Genomic DNA, 19,686 nt, shown 5'->3' with positions numbered 1-19,686 from the left:
TTGCCTTTATTTGAAAATTTAATCTTGTTTCTAGGAGTCTAGATTAACTTATTAGATTTAGGCATTGTGGCAGGAGAGAGGCAGAGCCTGCTCACTGCACAGGCTGCTACAAGCCTTGCCTTTAGCCAGCCAAGGTGGACAGAAGTGCCATTATCAGATGTTCCTAGGTTCCCTGGGTCAGCTTCTAGGCCTCAACCCCTAAACCTGTTTGCTTTGAGGGTACTTCAACAAACCTACCTTTACTCCAGCTTTGTAAAGAGACACCACGGAGCCAGTGCGGGCTCTGCCAAGGAGTCCTGGTTTCCCCATCTATGTCTGGTACCTTCCACCACTTGAGAACTCTCACTCTGCTGCTTGTACCATAGGACAAAGCCTTGAGTTTGAGTCCCACTGTGTGACCTTGGCCACTTAATTCCTCTGACCTCACTTGTAGGCTCCTTGTCTGAACAAAGGTGATGCTGATCCCTTGTCATAGGCAAGAAAACACGGAGGGAGGACTCTTAGACTGCTTCCTGCTACCACCACAGAACATCTCCGCAGCCTGGGGAACTGATCTTAGAGCTCCCTCCACTGCTCGCAGCGCTGGAGACAGATCCCAGAGCTCAACCCTGCATTTAGGAAGGATCCCTGGCTGCACCACCCAGGGCTGGAGATGGAAGCACCCACTCTCCCAGTAGGCAATGGACTTTAACAATCCAGGGAGGCAGAGACCCCAGAACCCAAGCATCTCTCACAGATCCCAGGCTCAACACCATCACAACATAGTGAAATTTCAGGGTGAGGCTTGAGGGAGTGATGGCGAAGCCAGTGTGAGGGTGGGGGAGTACACCTAAGAGCTGCTCCAGACACCTTGGCCATACTGTCAGACCCGGTGGTGGAGCTCCATCCCCTCGGGGGTGAGGAAATAGCAGCTCAAAGGGAGCTGTGAGTTCCAAGAGCACAGTGAATCAAGGCAAAGCCGGGTCAGCTCTGGGAGTTCAGAACCATCACAGGCTCTCCTCTCTGGGCTATGGCTGAGCTGTGTCCTCCCCATTCGTATACTCGAGCTCCATCGCGTGTGAGAGGAGTGTAGAGAGCTTTTCTGGAAGGTTTTTCACAGAGGTCTGCAAGCCCGGAGCAGAACCCCTTCGCCAGCGCTGGCCCTGGATGTCCGGTGAAAGCCGCCCAGCTACCCGTCTTTGTTGTGACCACTCCAGCCCAAGCTCCGGCTTTCCCTCCTTTTCCTTCCTCCCTCCCGGCTCAAGGCGCCTGCAGCCCCGACTTTCCCGCTGCACTCTCGCCATCTGCTGGTCAGCGGCATGACAGCAGCAAGTCCACACCGCGGACTGCGCATGGGTGCGCACACACTTGCACACATGAGCGCCAACGGGCACACTTGTACATGGGCACGCGCAGGTGCACTTGCACACACGCGTGCACACACACGCACATACTGTGTCTCTGGGCTTCCAGGACAGCCTTCCAGCAGTGCACTGCTGCACGCGGTGTTGGTGACATGTGTCTCTTGCTTTGTCACTTAGCAAAAGAACTCCAGGGAAAGGAAAACTCAGTAACTGCTGCCCCAATTCAGCTGCTGGAACCCCAGGAAAAAAGGGGCTTCCAGGCCACCATGCCAGGTTGGGGGAGGGAGGACATGGACGGACAGGGGGACATTGCATTTAAAGAGATGCAGAACAGGATCACAGCAAGCCAAGTGAGCACCATCCACCCCTGTGCTGCAGGCTCTCAGGTTCACACTGACCCCATCTTGTTTTGAAATGTGGATGCTTTGTTGACCCTGGACTTATTTGCACTAGCTTCTACTTTTTAAAATATTGCATTAATGAAAGCAGGGGACTAAAACGGCTCGTTTAAAAGACCCATGTTCATAGCAGCGCTAATCACAATAGTCAGCAGTGAGGGGAAACCGTGGCCACTGTGGATGAATGGAAAGATGAAGTGTGGTAGAGCATACAGTGGCGTCTTCTTCAAGCCTGGAAAGGAAATTTGGACCCACTGCAGCACGGATGAGCCCTTGAAGACACTGTGCTAAGTGAAATAAGCCTGCCACAAAAGACAGGGAGCAGGCATGAGCCCACCTGCCGTGGGTTAGATCTGGAGTGTCCTCCAAGGCCCTTGCATTAAAAGCATGGTGGCCAGCCTGTGGTGCTGCTGGGAAGAGGTGGGACCTTTAGAGGGTGGCAATACAGAATGGGTTTTTGGAGACAGACTTTGAGTTAGGAAAGAGGACAAGGTCTGGTGGTTGGATGGTGGTGATGTCACTACAAGGGTGTGGATGTACTTAGTATGCTGAAATGTGCACTTAGAACATGTCCATGCTCTAATAAGTTTTATACTGTTGTTGAACGCTTGTTCCCCCAGCTAGTAGTGCATGCTGAGAGGCTGGGGAGCCCTCAGGAGTTAGGGCCTAGCTGGAGGAAGTAGGTCATTGGTCCTTTGAAGGTGATGCCTGCCCCTGGATCTGGACTCACTCTCTGCTTCCTGGTCCACACCACATGAACAGCCTCTACCACATGCACCCCACGTTACTCTCAGGTCTCCAGAACCAGGAGGAACAGGCTGCAGAACTCCTGGTGTCGTTTTTGTGAGACAAGTTCTTAGTTTACACATTATCTAGTGAGGGATTGATCCTAGTAAAACCAATAGCTCCCCAAAATCAATGAGGACCCTTAGTACCCATGCTTTTCTAGCAATTATGACTGAGAGAGGGCTCAGTATCCTGAGGCCTCTGTAGGGAAGGCAACCCAAATACCCGCTGCTCGACGGCAAGGCTGAAACAGGCCGACTACGTGGCTAGAGACCTGTTCTCCATCTTCGCCCTTCACAGCCTCCTCACCGCCACTCCTGAGCTCCATGCCCACTACAGGCCCCTCCACTGGCCAGCCTCCAGACGGAGAAGTGATGAGGGGCTGGGGAAGGTTCCCAGAGCAGCCACTACAGGACCACAGAGCAGCCCTAACCCCTAACTGCAAAGAGGATGCTGGAGAGAGGGAGGGGGCCACTGAGGTAGAGGCCCACTGAGAGAGGGCAGAGAGAAAGTCAGAATCTCCTAAGTGGACCACAGCGAGTATTCTCTGTCTACAATGTCTCTTTATTCCCAGTGAGGAGACAAAGACTTACTCAAGGTCACACAGCAGGGTCAGGCAGTGCTGTGTCAGTCTGCCTCTGATTCCAAGACACTGTGTCAACCACTTTCTACATTACTCAGAATTTGGTATTATCCCCAGTTCTTGGGTCTTAGCAGAGACTCAGGAGGTACAGAGAGGAAGACTGACTATTCTCTTCATAGAGAAGAGCCAGGGAAGACTGGATGGGAGAGCATACATCTTCCTATCACCCCTTCATAGACATGGGTAGCACATGCCCCTCCAGGCACTTGGTCCTGGATCATGGAGGGGTCACAAGTATGACCCCTGCTATCACTAGCTCCCTCTCTAGCTCTCTCTGCTTTATCCAGCTCTGAACTCTATCCATCCCCCAAAGCCCCAGGAGGGGGCTCAGCCAGGTGGATCTGGCCCCTGGGGTGCCAAGCAGAGGGACTCACAGATGGTAAAGCCCCAAGAGGCTGAAGACTAGAGAGCAGCCCCACCTTGAGACCGCTAAGATAAAGGCTGTCCCAGGTCCTTCCTTGAATGGCTCTTTTGCTCAGGTAGCCAGAGTCAGGTACTAGGGACCCCACGTCTCTACCTGGGTCTGGTGACCCAGCCATGCCCAGAAAGGGAGTGATTCCAAGGAGTTCAGGCCCAGTAGGACACAAGACCAGCAGCCCAGAGCACATAGCCCCCACCCCTTGTGTCTGCCCTGCAGGTGCCAGGCACCAGCCACTGCACCTCAGGACTTTCCAATTGCCAGATCCTCTGCTCTCAGAGTCACTTGGAACTGCCTTTTCTTCATCCTTAGGTTTCAGCCCCTGCAGGACCTCCTCCAGGAGGCCATCCAGGCCCACAGAGCTGGCACTGTGCAGACAGTAGACTGAGCACACATGCTGTCCCTGTACCTCTCCAGAGCAGGACAGATGGGAAGAGGCAGTATACCAGAGGCAAACGGGACGGGACAGAGCTGGTAACCCGGGACAGCAAGAAAAGAGACATCAGTGATATTCAAGTCACAGCTACTCCCAGGATGTAGAGTCAGAATCAATCAAAGAACTGTGTCCAAGGGCAGCAAAGGGGCAGCCGGTACACACCTGCCTGGCTTTAGGGGACGGTAGCCCCCTGAAACACCAGGGCCCCACATGGGCTCAGAAAACAATGGAGAGGCCATGACTGTCAGTCCCCAACTGTCTGCATCCAGAGCACACTTGGAGTGAGAGCCACAGGAATGGTTCGCCTTCCTTACAGAGGAAGTCATCCTGGGCTTTGTCAGCTGCTCCTGCAGTTAATGTTTTCTGCACACTTCCTGAGTTTCCAGTCTCTGCATGGCTGCTTCCTCACCATGGCCCTGTGAACCTAAAATTGCAGGTAAGGAAACTGAGGTAGAGAGGTTAAAAACCATGCCCACAGTCACACAGGCAGCTAGAGGCAGAGCTATGACTCACCCCACAGTCTGGCTCCACCAGTACCTATCTCTTGTCCCATCTCTGAACTCATCCAGGGTCTCTGTTTTCTCCTCAGGGCCAACTCCTTTCACCTTCCTGATATCCCGTACATGGCTCCCAAATGCTGGAGACCCTCCTCCTCTCTCTCCAGCCCCAGCCCGCTAGGCACCTCGAAGGGCCAACCATGCCCTCCCTTTCCCACCAGGACCCTCTGTAAGCCTGGAAGAGAGACAGCTGGGATTCTGCTGGCAACATGTTTGGGACGGCTGCACTGGGGGTTCTCAGGCCTCCTGCTGCCTGGTGGGCCCCAGGCAGACGTGTGAAGCATCTCAGCTGACTCCAGCAGAGAAGTCACCCATCATCTCAGACTGCCATCATGCTGTGATTAGTTAATCACTAAATGCATGGGGCTTTTAATTAACCGCCAGCCCTGCGAGGGCAGCTGTTCCAGAAGCCGCATCTGATGGCAGGCCCAGTCCCAGCTGATGGAGCATTTCGATCCTGCAATGACGCTTGTGTATTTTGATGTTGCAAAGATGGCAGCAGCCAAGACTGCAGCCCTAATTCCAAAAATAGCCCCTCTCCGGTGGGGCATCAGGTTTGGAAGGATGAAAGGTTGATGAAGTTTATGCACAGTTATGAATGTGGGTTGTATATGGTGTTCTATGCATTAGAGCTAGCTAGTTTGGAACTTGGTATGTAGACCAGGTTGGCCTTGGTCTCACAGAGATCCACCTGCCTCTGCCTCTGCCTCTGCCTCCTAGTGCTGGGATTAAAGGCGTGCACCACCACATCCAGCTTCAGACCAGGAGGGTTTCAAGTCTTGGAAGAGCTGTGCTTACTTACCTGACAAGGCATCTGACTATGGGCACAGGTGAGCAGTGGTGTGGTCACCTCTGATTCCTTCCAATGTGCCTATGTCCTCTCACCATACTATCTCTGAATAGTTCTGGCCTAGCCTTACTACATTTAATCTGAGCCATTTGAGTAGATGTTCCTATTTCCAGGACAGTTCAATAGAGTACTACTGACATCTTAGGCTTGATGTCATCTCTCCACCAGGCCATCCTGTACGTAAGTTAGAGAATATTTAGCAAGCTTCCTACCCCTGGATGCCAGGGCTTCCGACCAAACTCTGACAATCAAAAACACATCCAAATACAGCTAACGGTCTCTTGAGCCGGCAAAATCACCACTGCAATAGATGCTGAGGCCCAGGGCAAGGCCTGCCTCCCATGGGCTATCCTTGATGCTGAGGACAAAAGTCAGAGGTGGACAGAAGTGAGTGGAATTGTAAGTGAACAGAGGCACTAATTGTTCAGATTCTGCCCCATGAGGCACGGTCTTGTAACCCACCAGCCCCTGCCAGGGGGCATAAAAGACCCCAGCACTGACCACAGCCTTTGCAGGACTATATGGAGCACCTCTAAAAACAAGAAGTGGCCAAATACCTGCTTAGCCTCCTTTTAAAAATCGGCTTTGAACTATGCAGTGCTGCTATGTGCAATAGCCCCCACTATGCAGTGGCTTCCCCTCTCCCATACCTAGCACCCGCTGCTCAGCTCTAATCCAGGCCCCAGTAACCACCGTCCTCAATATTTCGGCCAATTCACATTCACAGATGCTGTGTGTCACTGAGGTCATGAGGAAGGGGACACTGGTTCGCTGTTAGGACCTCTTCCAGCATGGCTAGCTAGAGTCAAAGCCTGGGACTCATTTAAACTTTTCTTTTAATTTTGAATGTATTAGTCCTAATGGATATAGTTATACATATTAATGAGGTCTGGTGTGATGTTTTGGTGCAGGCAGATATTATATAATAATAAACCCAGGTAATTAACATAGCCACTTCTTGTGCTGTCATTCCCAGGGTAAGAATTTCAGGCTTCTCACTCCTAGCTATTTTGAGATATCAGTACAATACTGCTGACCACAGTTGCCCAGGTCGCACCCCAGAACATGTCCTGCCTACCTAGCTATCTCTACCTAGCTATACTGTCGTACGGCTGATCACCCTTCCCCCTCCCTCCAGGCTCAGTGTCTTCACCCACACAGCAGAGCATCTGGTGTTTATGGCTTGTTTAAACTCTGGCGCCTCCTCTGATTTGCTGTGGCCTCCCCTTCCCCAACCTCAATGTCTTTGTCTGTATAGAAGAGAAATGTCCATTTCCCTGGGGAGCAGGGAGCCATGGACTCCACCACTGGCAGTGCAGGGCTTCTGAGGGCCCAAAGCTCCAGTCCTCAGTGTCTCCAGCTGAAACAAGGGATGATGACACCCTCTTTGCTGGTCCATGGGGAGAAATAAGTGGGAAAGTACTTGGAAATATATTCAGTGCCTAGCGTAGATGGTGGCAGAGCTCAGGAAACATGAGGGACCCCCCCTGGCCCCCTATAGCCCCCACCCACTCCCTATCTTCAGATCCCTGACAGAGCTCTGTGACACCTATGGACATGTGTCCCACCTTCCCTCTTCACACAAAGGCTCTCCTCAAGACAGTGCCCAGGCTGGGCCACAAACAAGAAGTGGTTGGCATGCAGTGCCCAGCCCATCCACACAGCAGGCTGTGGCCCGAGTGCCCCTCCATTCTTTTTCTATTTATATTATAGTCACAATAACTTCGATGGGATTTCCCAAACAACCTGTCCCTGGTCCAGAGCAGAACTGACTGGTGGCTCATCATGGGCGAACCCGGGTCTCCTTACACACACACACACACACACACACACACACACACTTGGTCAAGTGTCCCAGCACCTAGGTTGGTCTCCCTCTGTTTACTTCCAGAAGCTATGAATGGACAGCAGGCCAAGCCTCACCCCAAAACTGCTCCTGGTGGGTGTCCCTTTGCACGCTGCCTAGGATGCTGAGAACTGACTGGGAGACAGTGGAGGAGGCTGATGCCTGAACTTGACTGATTTTGCTTCTGTGCTGTCCTCACACCGGGGTTCAGGGCCGTCATTCTGCACAGCCCCTGCATCCAACGCCATCCCCACCGTTGACCATCGCAGCCCTATGTTTGTCTGTTACATGTTCATGCCTGTTACCTATTAAGCATCTGCTGTGTGCCTGGTCCAGTTCTAAGCACAGTATCCAAACATCTCACTGAGTGCTCACAATAAGAACTACTGTGCACTTTATCTTACAGACCAGAGAGGTTTAGTAACCTACCCAGAGGTTCAGCTGGTACAGAGATTTCCCCTCCAGAGTGCTCTAAATTATTACATAATCCTATAGTCTGGGCTTCTGTAATTTTAAAAGTCTTCCCAAAAATCCCTGAAAGCAAAAGAAGGCTGACCAGAGGGCCATTGTCCAGATAAGGAAGCAGTCTGTGATGCGAACCTTCCTGTACTCATGCGTCTGGAAGACAGAAAAGAGAATGGACGGCCAATCAGATGCTTCTTGTGAGCTTACCAAGTGCCCTGCCCAGCCTCTCCACAAGCCTATGTGCAAGAACCTCCCCTCACATCTAACCCGGGGAGTGCATGAACAGGTGTGAGGCTCTTTCTCCCTCTCAACCCTGAGGCCTTTCCCTACCCTCCTCCCCGCAGTCCCCTGTAGCAGAGTGGGGTTTGCTGAGTCAGCTGTTCGGACTGCCAGAGCCCAGGGTCTGATCCTAACAACTCTAGTAACAGGATACTACAGTCGACGTAGCCAAACCTTTCTCCACACTGCAGGCCCTAAGGACTCTTGAGGGGTGACAGCCATATGAACAAACCCTGCTTCTCAAACTCCTCTCTCCTGGAACCCCACAGAGCTGGGACAGGAGGCCCAGGCACCAGTGGGTTTGAGAAAGTTGTCTCCCCTCCCTGACTTGGGTCCTTCTTGACATTTGGCCTGACTGGCCTCCCTGCTAGCTGGGAGAAGGGTTGAGGACGACTGAGGCTACGCAGGACCACAGGAGTTACCATCGGGGTTTTTTTAATTTGGATTCAACCAGTTTTACAGAAATATGATTTCTGGCTTAATTTGAAAAATAATGAAAGATCTGACCACATTGGGCTGCTGTTCCATACAGCCATGATCACCCAAGCCAGGTGACAGCTGCCCTGTGAGATTCTGGTCTAATGCCAGAGATGTGAAATGCCTTTGAAGGAGACGGACAGGCTTTGTCGTTGTTGAAGCTCCTGAGTTCCATGTCTTCCTATGGCCTTGGGCAAGTCTCGGGGCTCTTGGGTCTTTGGTCTCTTCCCATCTGTGGAATGAGGGCAAGTCCTGGGTGGGCTACGGGGGCACATTCAGCTCTGACTCTGAGTGTCTCAAGGCCTTTCCTGTGACCTTGTTTGTTGTTTGTGCAGCACAGTCAGAGCTCCGGACAGATCCTGCAGTGATGTTTGGAAAAAAAAAAAAAAAAACTGGAAGGCAGGTGCTCAAGGGTCCCTGTATGTGAAAGGTTTCTGGAGATGCCTCCCCCTTAGCAGACCTAGACCCTCTTCTCAAAATAAGAAAGAAGTTGTATAAGTTGTAAGGCTGGAAATGGATCAGCCAGGGGCAGGACTCCATGTTGGCTTGATGTTTTAATCAAAACCTTAATAAACATCACACTGACGGAGGTAGAGACGCCTGATCCCCCATTCTTCCCTCGCCCCATACACTCTGCCTCAGCCCTCTGCAGCCCCAGGTCCCAATCTGGACTGGAACTTCAGGCCTCTCCAGCAGTACCCCTCACCTGGTACACTGTGTCTGTGTGGGTTTCCCTGGCCCAGATGCCACTCTCCTCCACACCTGCCCCCAGCTATGCTCATACCATTAGCTACCTGGCCCACAAGGCATTCAAGAACTGCTTGTTGGATGAATGAACAAGCTCGTGATGCTCTGAATGTTTCTTCCAAAACTCATGTGGAGACTGACTTGTCACTGGAGCAGTTTTAAGAGGTCAGGCCTTTAAGAGGTGGTCAGGTCTGGAAGGATCCGCTCTCAGAATGCTGCAGTGGGTCAGTGGGTTAGTCACCATGACTGGGTTTGTTGGAAACTCGGGTACCACTGGTCGCTCCCTGTGGCTCACGCCCTCTTCCCTTTCTGTCATGCAGTTCTGCAGCAGCTGTGGGTTCATCCTTAATGATCTCGGTCTTCACAACCATAATTAAACTCCCGTGGCTTATAGTGTCCCTGTGTCACCGCTGGCTCCCACCCAGGTTATTTCTATCCCAAGGGCTCTGCTCTCTGAGTACCAGATCATTTGCTCCCCCACTGGCCACCTCCATACCCTGGCAGTGCTCCTGGATCTAACCGAAATGCAGTGTCCTTGCTGTCAGTGTCATCAGCATTCTTCAAGGTCTAGGTCAAATTCTTGCTGCATGGAGTCCTCTCTGGTCCCCTTCAGTCACACTCCCCATGATGTACTTTGCACTGGCCACTCTTTTGGCATCCCTACCACCTTACCTGTGGTTGGTTCCACCCTGCCTGTGGCTGCACCCCACCAACCCTACCTGTAGTAGTTAACTGCAGCACGCTCAAGTTTCCAACTCCAAAGAACACAAAGATACCCTGAGGGCAGGCTGGCTCCACTCCATCTCTGATCCATCGACTCCCAGCAAACTCCCAGGAATACTCCTCAGTTTGAATCCCCCTCTACTTTTCCCCCCAGATGGCAGATAGCAGATACCCAGTATTTGTAAGTACAGGGCTCTGGTAACCCAGCTCCCACCCAAGCAATCTCCAGTTGAACCTGGGCATGGGCAGAGCCTCCAGAAACAAGGTGCTGCTGTTCTCTCCTGATGAAAGTTTGGTAAAGAGACACCTTGGGGAAGGGTGCCTGAGATTAGCCTGGGACATCATACACATTGAGCTTCTTCACCAGGCCTCCCGCAGGGTCTCCGCTGCATGGGGATAAGCCTCGCGCCTGCCTACACATGTGCCTACCCCACCACCACTGCAATAACATTGGAATGTCAGCAGGTGGTGCTGCAGAAGACACAGTTGTAATTTTATTTATTTATTATTTTTATTTTATGGGTATGAGCGTTATGCCTGCATGTAGGTAAGTGCACCATGTCATGCAATGCCCTCAGAGGTCAGAAGAGGCTGTCAGATCCCCTGGAACTAGAGTTATGGACAATTGTTAGCTGTCATGTGGGTGCTGGGATTCGAACCAGGTCTTCGGCAAGAACAGTCAATGTTCTTAACCACTGAGCCATCTCTCCGGCCCCAAGAAGACACAGTTGTAACAGAGACAGAGAGAAGCAGACAGTCAGAATAAAAGGAAAGAGGGACGGACAGATAGGCAGGTAAGTGACAGAATAAGAGTGACATGGAGCCCCCCCCCACACACACACATACACACTTGGCCACACTGGTTTCTGGTTCCAGTTTCCTAAGGCTTGGGTATCATCAGCACAGGTTTAATGCTGGTCCCTGGCATGGCTTCCCAGCCCAGTCCACTCAGTATCTTCTCTTCCACTTGCTGTCCAGGAACTTTCTCTTTCTGACCACCAGGAACAGCCTAGCCTCTCTGTGCATTCTTTTTTTACTTGAGCTAGTCAAGAGTCAGGCTCTGTCCTCTGTACCTCAGAACACCTTCAAATACTCATCTTGAAGGAGTGACCCTGCCCAGCCAGCTCACGGACTCCCCGCTCCTCCACTCCATGTCTCATGGAGATAATTCAGTCACTTGTTCATTCACAGGTTCTGGTTACTCGTTTGTTGTTTCAAATTATGGTTGTCAGGAATTTGCTACCTGTGAGGCATCCTTGTGCTTGATGTGGCAAAGGACATAGAGAGGAACCAGGTGGAGTTTGAATGAGAAAGAAGAGAACATAAGCAAAGACAGGATAGTGTTGCAAGTCATGGAAACAGCACATGTGGAACAGGAGGGCACCTGGGAGGTTAAGGAGCCAGTCACTTGGAAGGAAATCTCAACTCTTGGAGAAGCAGCTGGTCAAGCCCCCTAAACACACCCTCCCCCCAGGAGTCCCCAAAGACACTTTCCTGGCCCTGAGCCAGGCCCCCAGACCTCTGGGGGACATCCCTGCTGGGTTTCAGTTCCCCTTCATCTCAAGTGTCCTGGACCTGTTCTACACCACCTCCAGGATGATGTCCCTAGAGGAAATCAGGGTACTTCTGCTTCAAAGATCTTGTGTGCACACAAATGTTCACAGGAAAAGTAGGTTGTCTTCAAGGTCACGAGGGAGATATGCGGTAAAAAGTAAGATGTCAACATTTCCACTGGAGTTGAAGGCATTTTTATCCTTTATCCAAATGACCTGTTGAGGGAGGATGGAGGTTAGGGAACACAGACAGCAACTCCTCACTCTGGAGGCGGAGCTCTGCCAGCACTGACCATGCGACTCGATATGAGAGGTAACTTTCACTGAGGATTTTGTTTCTTGCTGCTGTCTCTTGTTGCTGTTGCTGTGTGTTTGCTTGCTTATTTGGAAACACAGTCTGATGTTGTCTAGGTTGATGATGACCTCAAACTCATTATATAGAGGAGACTGGCCTTGAACTCCTGATCATCTTGTCTCCATTTCCCAAGTGTTGGGATTACAGGCATGTGCCATCATGCCCAGCACAAGAATTTTCAAATATAGTTTAGCCTCGATAGAACTTTAAGAACAGTCAAGAATTTTGAGTGTGTCCTTGGCTTTTTTGTGGGGTTGTACCATTCTCTAAGGGATGTTTGAGAAATTTAGGGGACCTTTCACTTTAGTTGTAGTCAAGCACTAGAATATTAAAAATACACCTAAAGAGAAACTTTTAAACACTTCTCTTTGGCATAGGAGCTGTTGGCAGTTGATGGCTGTTGGGGAAGGGAGAATCATTCTTTGTGGATGTGGCCATTGGGAGTTTGCCAGTGCTCCAGTGGATGGCCCCACACCCATGCACTGACTGGACTTAGTAGGTTATTAAAAAATAAAAAAAGAAGACATGAATTTGGGAGGGGGGACATTTGAGGGGAAGCCAGAGGAGTTGGAGGGGGGAATGGGAAGGAGATATGATCATATTCCATTGTATCCATTTATGAAATTCTCAAAGAATACATTTAATTTTTTTCTTTGCTTCAAAAATACCCTTCATTTTAGATCATAGTAATTTTTAAAATAGGGGTACACATGTAGCCTGTTTCATGTGGATTTCATTTCACGATAGCAAAGAGGGTATCACAACATGTGACAGAGGCACTGGGAAAAGATGCTGCTTATGGCTGGGGAGAGAAAGCAAACCCATCCCCCACCCCAGAAGCAGCAATAAAATTGTATAAGACAGCCTTGAACAAGCATGCAGTCTGGAAAACAAGAGACACACAGTAATAAAGTGAAGTCTGTACTTAACAAGAAAAAATTCAGGCAGCTCAGCCCAGTCCTGTATGGGACAGGTGATGAGGACCCCCATTTCTCTAAAGCTGGGGGGCAGCACCCATTCTTGGCAGCCTTGATGGGCTGAGTGAAAACATGGGTGAGCTAAGAGCTCTGCCAGCCTGGCATTGGGGACATGCCCCACAGGCCACATACTTTCCTAGCTAAAGCTACTCACATACATGCAGAACCCAGACAGGCTCCATCTAGCCATAGTGTCCTGCGCCTACCCTTCTGTGCAAAGATGAAAAATACCCAGCAGGAAGTAAGAGACAGAAAACACGTGACAAGGACCTGGGGCTTGAACGTACTCCTGTGATAGTATGCTTTTAAAATGGCTCCTCTGGTGTTTGCCTTCTCCTATCAGCACCCTGTGTGATCCCTTCTGAGTGCACTGGCATAGTGACCTGCTTCTCATAAATCGGATATGGCAAGAATGATGGGTGTCACTTCTGAGGTAAGGCTCTGAGCCGCTGGCTTCTGCTCAGCCCCAACTCTTTCTCTGCTTCATCTCTCTTGCTTCTTTGATCGAATCCAGCAGCATGTGGAGAGGGACATTTCTTAACCACAGATGGGCTCCTCCCAATTTGAGCCTTTAAAGAACTGATGCTCTCAGTGTCCTGTGGCCTATAAGGAACCCACTCAGCACACGAAGACTTTGGAAGCAGATCTTCCCCAAGCCAAGTCAATACCCAGACTGTGGCTTCTGTCAGAAGGCCAAGCTAAGACATCCAGATTCCTGATACAAAAGCCATGAGATCATCAGTGCTTGTTTTAAACCATTAAACTTGGGGATAACTTGTCATTGAACAGCTCCGTTCCCACCTGTAGGCCCTCAACAAAGGGCGGCTTTGGCCTGAAGAGTGTGCTCAGGCCCTGTCCCATCAGTCATGCGGACAATAAGACAGTGGGAGCTAGGCTTACATGTGAAAAACAAGAATAGACAATGTGAAAGCAGAAACTTCAGCAGCTTTAAGACCGAGAACTCACAGACTCCCTCCCAGGCAGGGACTGTATGACTCCCAGAGCCTGGGGAATTTCTTAAGCAAAGAAATGAGCGAAAAAAGACAGCAGTAAATCGTGGGCAACAATAATCCGGCAACATTTAAACTGACGAAGTTCTATACACTTCTGGTACATGCGAGGTTCTGATAAATGTATGCACTACAGAATAGCTAAATCAAGGTAATTAACATATTTATTGATATATCATGACAGTATTTTAATGTCTGGTTTTCAACAAAAAATTATAAGGTATGAATTGGGTATTGTGAGACATACCTGTAATTCCAGCACTTGGGAGACTAAGACAGGAGGATTTTAAACATGAGGCCTATATGGTGAGACCCCATCTTAAAAAAAATAATAAATATATGTGTGAATGTATATTTACATATATATTCTATACTATGTAGAAGCAGACAAGTGCTTATTATCCTAAGGAGAAATTGTCCTTGAGTGCTCCCAAATGTATTAAGCAAAGACTTCAAATAGCTATTATAAATATATTCAGAGAATTAGAGCAAATTATATTTTAAAGTTTAAATAAAATTATGACAATAATGAATCAGCAGAGAAAAATTAAAATAAGGAGATAAAAATTATTAAAACAAATGGAAATTCTGGAATTAAAAAATACTATTGAAATGAAAAATTTACTGGAAAGACTATACAGCAGATTATACATAAGATAGAGTAAAAATACCCCATTTAAGCCAGGTGTGTTGGTACACACCTTTAATCCCAGCACCTGAGGGGCAGAGGCAGGTGATTGGTTCTCTATGAGTTCAAGGCTAGTCTGGTCTATACGGTGAGTTCCAGGCCAGCTGGGGCTATAGGAAGACCTAGTCTCAATTAACAAACAGAGTCAGATGTGGTGGTGCATGCCTTTAATCCTAGCATTCTGGAGGCAGAGGCAGGTGGATCTTTGTGAGTTCAAGGCCAGCCAGCCTGGTCTACATAATGAGTTTCAGGCCAGCTGTCGCTACAAGGAGACCCTGCCTCAAAAAGACCAAAAAAATAAAATCTTGTTAAAAGAACAGGCATACATGGGGCTGGAGAGATGGCTCAGCAGTTCAGAGCACTGACTGCTCTTGCAGAGGACCTGGGTTTCAATGCCAGCATGCCAAGGAATAGTGGGCCTCCCACATGTAAAAATGCAAAAATAAGGTACAGACAAGATGTTGGGGAAAAAAAATGGTTTCAAACTCCAGAATCTGATGAAAGAAACACTCACTACTTCTGCAGTTTAAATAAAAATGTTGCTGCCTTCAGGGTCCTGTGTTCCTCAGGTGTTTTGTCTCCAGCTGGTGGTGGTATTTCAGGACGTGGTGGAAACTTCCAGAGGTGGGACTTAGCTGAAGGAAGTGGATCACTGGAGACAGACCTTGAAGGTTGTACCTGGTCTCAGTCCCTTCTCTCTCTCTATCACTGTTTACCACGGGATGAACAGCCTCTTCTTCCACCTCCTCAAACAGGCCCAGAATTGTGACGCCAAGGACCATAGATTGAACCATCCAAAATCAGGAGCCAAGTTGTCTTTCCTTCCTGTTTCTCTTAGGCATTCGGCCACAGTGACAAAAAAGTAACTTAATACAAACACGTATCAAAGAAGTTCCCCAAAGTCCAGGTAGAATAAGTACCAAGCACTACACATCACAGATAAGAGAAATGAGCAAGCATGCGGAGTCCTGAGTGCCCGGAACACTGATGCCAGGTGGGGTGCAGAAGGCCCAGGAGACCTACAATGTGCTATGAACCCAGGAATTCCACTGCCTGCAAGGTTTTCTTCAGAAAATGGAATATGAAGGGCGCTGCCACATGATGACCTTAAAAACTCACTGCCAACATATGTAGAATGAATAAATCCAGTTGCAAAAGACTGCATGCCTGTGATTCCATTTATACACATTCAAAACCAGACAAACCTGAGAAACTGAAAGTTCAGACACCTCAGGAGGGAGCTGGAGACTAGCAGGGTCAGGGGAGGGGCTGGGTCCTAGCTACATAGAATTCTGGCATGTTTTGCATACATGGTTTCCTTTAATTAAGATTTACTCAGAAAGCCTGTTCTTACCGTTCCTCCCATTGGGATACATTTATGATTTCCTCTGTGCTTCTCTGCTGCTTCCCATCTGAGCAGAACCTTGACCTCCAAGTCCTGTATTGGCCGCTTTTCTCATCACCTGGCATTTTAGCCACCATGGCCTTTTGTTGTTCCTCAAGTGTACTGTGCCCCCACTCTACCCCAGGGCCTTTGCACATGCTCATCCCTCTCGTAGTCTATTAGCATAATAAGAATACCAGAGCTCATGCTGCCTGTCACTAAATCTGAAGCTATGCTTTATTCAGAGCTGGCAACCTGAGAGAGTAGCAGATTGCTTTTCTTTTCTTTTTTTTTTTTTTTTTATGGTCTTTTTGTCACAGTGTCTCTCTGCAGCCCCAGCTGTCCTGGAACTCTGCCCCCCAAGTGCTGGGATTAAAGGCATGTGCCCCCCCCCCCAGCTGCAGATTGCCCTTTTTTTTTTTTTTATGGTCTTTTTGTCACAGTGTCTCTCTGCAGCCCCAGCTGTCCTGGAACTCTGCCCCCCAAGTGCTGGGATTAAAGGCATGTGCCCCCCCCCCCAGCTGCAGATTGCCCTTTTTTTTTTTTTTATGGTCTTTTTGTCACAGTGTCTCTCTGCAGCCCCAGCTGTCCTGGAACTCTGCCCCCCAAGTGCTGGGATTAAAGGCATGTGCCCCCCCCCCCAGCTGCAGATTGCCCTTTTTTTTTTTTTTATGGTCTTTTTGTCACAGTGTCTCTCTGCAGCCCCAGCTGTCCTGGAACTCTGCCCCCCAAGTGCTGGGATTAAAGGCATGTGCCCCCCCCCCCAGCTGCAGATTGCTCTTTTAAAAACTGCCCTGCATCACATCACCAACCAGTATGGGGGGGGGGGGTGTCAAAGGAAGCCAATTATTCCAGAGTTCAGTCTTGCCCCTGTAGTCAGGGGGTGAGTCCTGTGATGTCTGTGTCTGTGATCCAGGTCTGGACTGTGTGTTTACAGGTTCTTAACTCTTACTCAAGAGTGCACTAAAGGCATCCCAGATTGCAAAGCACCACAGAGCTTTATTCAAAACAAAGTAATAATACAGATTAGGAAGGATACTCTGTCCAGACAGCAGCCGTATGAGTGGCTACACAAGGGCCCTGATTATTGTTTGGGGCTTCCTTTTATGGGTTCAAGAGAAGGAAGAGTTTCATTGCTAGGGACATAGTGTGGGTGGTTCTCTGTTTTGACTGACAAATTAAGTTATATAACCATTTCTCTATTGCACGTGTCCCTTCCCATAATGCGTATAATTTTAATCATATGCATGCCCAATTTCTCATAGGCACGAGAGAGTAAATAGGGGATTCTTTCTAAAAGTTCACTTTGAAGATAGTTTGCCCTATTGTGCATGCCCCTGAAACCAGTTCAGACCAGATGGGCCCTCCTTCCTGGACATAACTACAGTATGATTAAACAGAATCTATGGAAGTTTGATGATTGTTAAGGGAAGAGAGGAGGTTGTGTGTAGCTCAGTGCAGGTGAGGGGGTGCGGGGGGAGTCCCAGGTGGCTCACAGGTTGCCAGGTGCATTGTTTGGAAAGAGTTATGCATAGTACATTCTGGAAATGCTCTCGGGCTGTCAAGTACATTTAAAAGAAAAGTGTGTGCGTAGCTCAGGCTAAGTCAAGTTGCTAAGCTGCTGCTGCTGCCTCCACCCGCCTTGCCGCTCTCCTTATCTCCCCTTGCTGTCTTCCCTCATTCTCTGGCTGTCTGGATTCAGGTACTTCCAGAAATGCTGATTGCAGTTAGTGACCTCTGGTATGTGCCTAGTACTCTTCCAGGGCATCTGGGCTAGAGGAGTGTAATTCACTCAAATCATTAAGGGTGTTGTATGTACTAAGCTATTAATAACATGTACATACAAACTCCTTCCTACAGTAAGAGTACAAATTTGCTCTTACAGTATGAAATATGAAAGCAGCCTTATCCATCCCTCCTGCTCCCTATCGTTAGGGCTGCAATCACACACAGCACAAATTGTGTGTCTTATAAACCATAAGTATCCATTCCTCACCAGCCTGGAGGCTGGAAGTCCAAGATCCAGGCACCAGCAGGTCCAGTATCTAGGAAGGCATCTTCTCCTTGTGTGTACACATGATAAGAGGGGCTGATTAACTCTCTGTGATCTTTTCCCATAAGGTGTAATCTCATGAGGGCTCACCCTCAGACCCTCACTTCCCAAACCCTCACCTTCTAATCACTTCAGAGGTAGGGTTTCAATATGTGAATTTGAATTTGAGAGATACAAAAATGTTCGGAATATAGCAGCCCTGTTAAAGCCTACTTACCCTTTAACTCAGTGTTCAAGTGGGACCCACTCCCTGAGTCCAGCACTGTTGCTCCTGGCAGCAGAGGCTGAGTTGTAGTCCTTTTCTTTGGAGCACTCCTTTTCATTGGTTATCACAGATCCTGTAGTCACTGCCTGCCTCCTCTCTCTTCCCATGACTTAGGAGGGCTGCTGAGTGTTCCTCCTGCCTTGTGTCTCCAGCCCCATACCTGGAATAGGCAGCCGCCATTGTAGAGTCAAAAATTTCTGGAGTGCCAATCCCGTGGACTAATACCTCTGAAACTGAGAGCTAAAATAAATATTTTCTCACTTGAAGTTGTTGAAGTCACAATGATCAGAAAGCTAAGCTCACACAGAGGCAAAGCCTAGACTGCCATGTTTTCTAGTTTCATCTGCGGCTGTAATAAAACAGCTTTAAAAGGTTTATTTGACTTACACTTCTATGTCACAGCCCATCACTGCGAAAGCCATGGCAGGAAATGAAGCAGGAACCACAGAGGAATGTTGTTTAATGGGCGGCTCTTGAGGCTGCACAGCCTGAGGTGGAGCATCCTCAGGGCAGATACCGACATGGCTACCTTTCCGTGTGTGAGGTGGGGTAGCGTACCTTCTAGTTTACCGCAGTAATGGCATGGGCCTACCTTTGGATGATAAGTCCTCGACCCAGAAGGAAAGTGTGGGTATCGAGTCTAGGGGGGCAGGGGCTGACGGCTATCCTCTATGCGGTATGGAACAGCATGTCTGCTGGATGAGTAGAGTCCACCATGTGAGTGCAGAGATGCTCTAACAATGGTTAGAGGATTAGAACTAATTCTGTGGTCCCTGGGAGTAACATGGAAGAGAAGGGCATGTCAGCAAGCTGCCACAGAGGCTGCCTGCCTGCTGCTGTGCATACCAAGAGATGCATCTGAGGTCGAGATGGCTCCCCAGAGGGAACTTGCATGTGTAAAGGAGCAATTAGAAAGGGGAAGGGTGATGGTTAGCCTCCTCCACATTAGCCTCTGATTTGGAAAGGAAAGAGGAAAAAGGAAAGATAAAGTACAGGTGTTGGTTTGCAGCTTCTTAAGGCCGGGGGATGAAAGAGGGAGTTAGAACTGTTAGAACTGTGCTGAAGAATCCTTCCTGGGATCCAAAAACTGGAGACCCATGGGAAGAACTGGATAGTAAAGACAGAAAGAAAATGAGGTAAAAGTGATTTAAAAAAAAGAGAGAGAGAGAGAGAAAAAAAACTAAGAATGGGGACTGGAGAGATGGGTCAGCGCTTAAGAACACTTGCTGCTCTTCCAGAGGACCGATTCGATTCCCAGCACCCACATGTGGCTAACCATCTGTAACTCCAGTTCCAGGGGATCGGACACTCTCTTCTGGCCTCTGAGGGCACTCCATGACATGCCTACACATACATACATGCAGGCAATATACTCATACACATAAAAAAATAATAAATAAAATATATTTTTAAAAAGAAGTTTTTAGGATAAG

This window comes from Nannospalax galili, unplaced genomic scaffold (genome assembly GCF_000622305.1).
Source record: "Nannospalax galili isolate Female #2095 unplaced genomic scaffold, S.galili_v1.0 scaffold108, whole genome shotgun sequence".
NCBI lineage: Eukaryota > Metazoa > Chordata > Mammalia > Rodentia > Spalacidae > Nannospalax > Nannospalax galili.
This window is presented reverse-complemented; position numbering follows the sequence as displayed.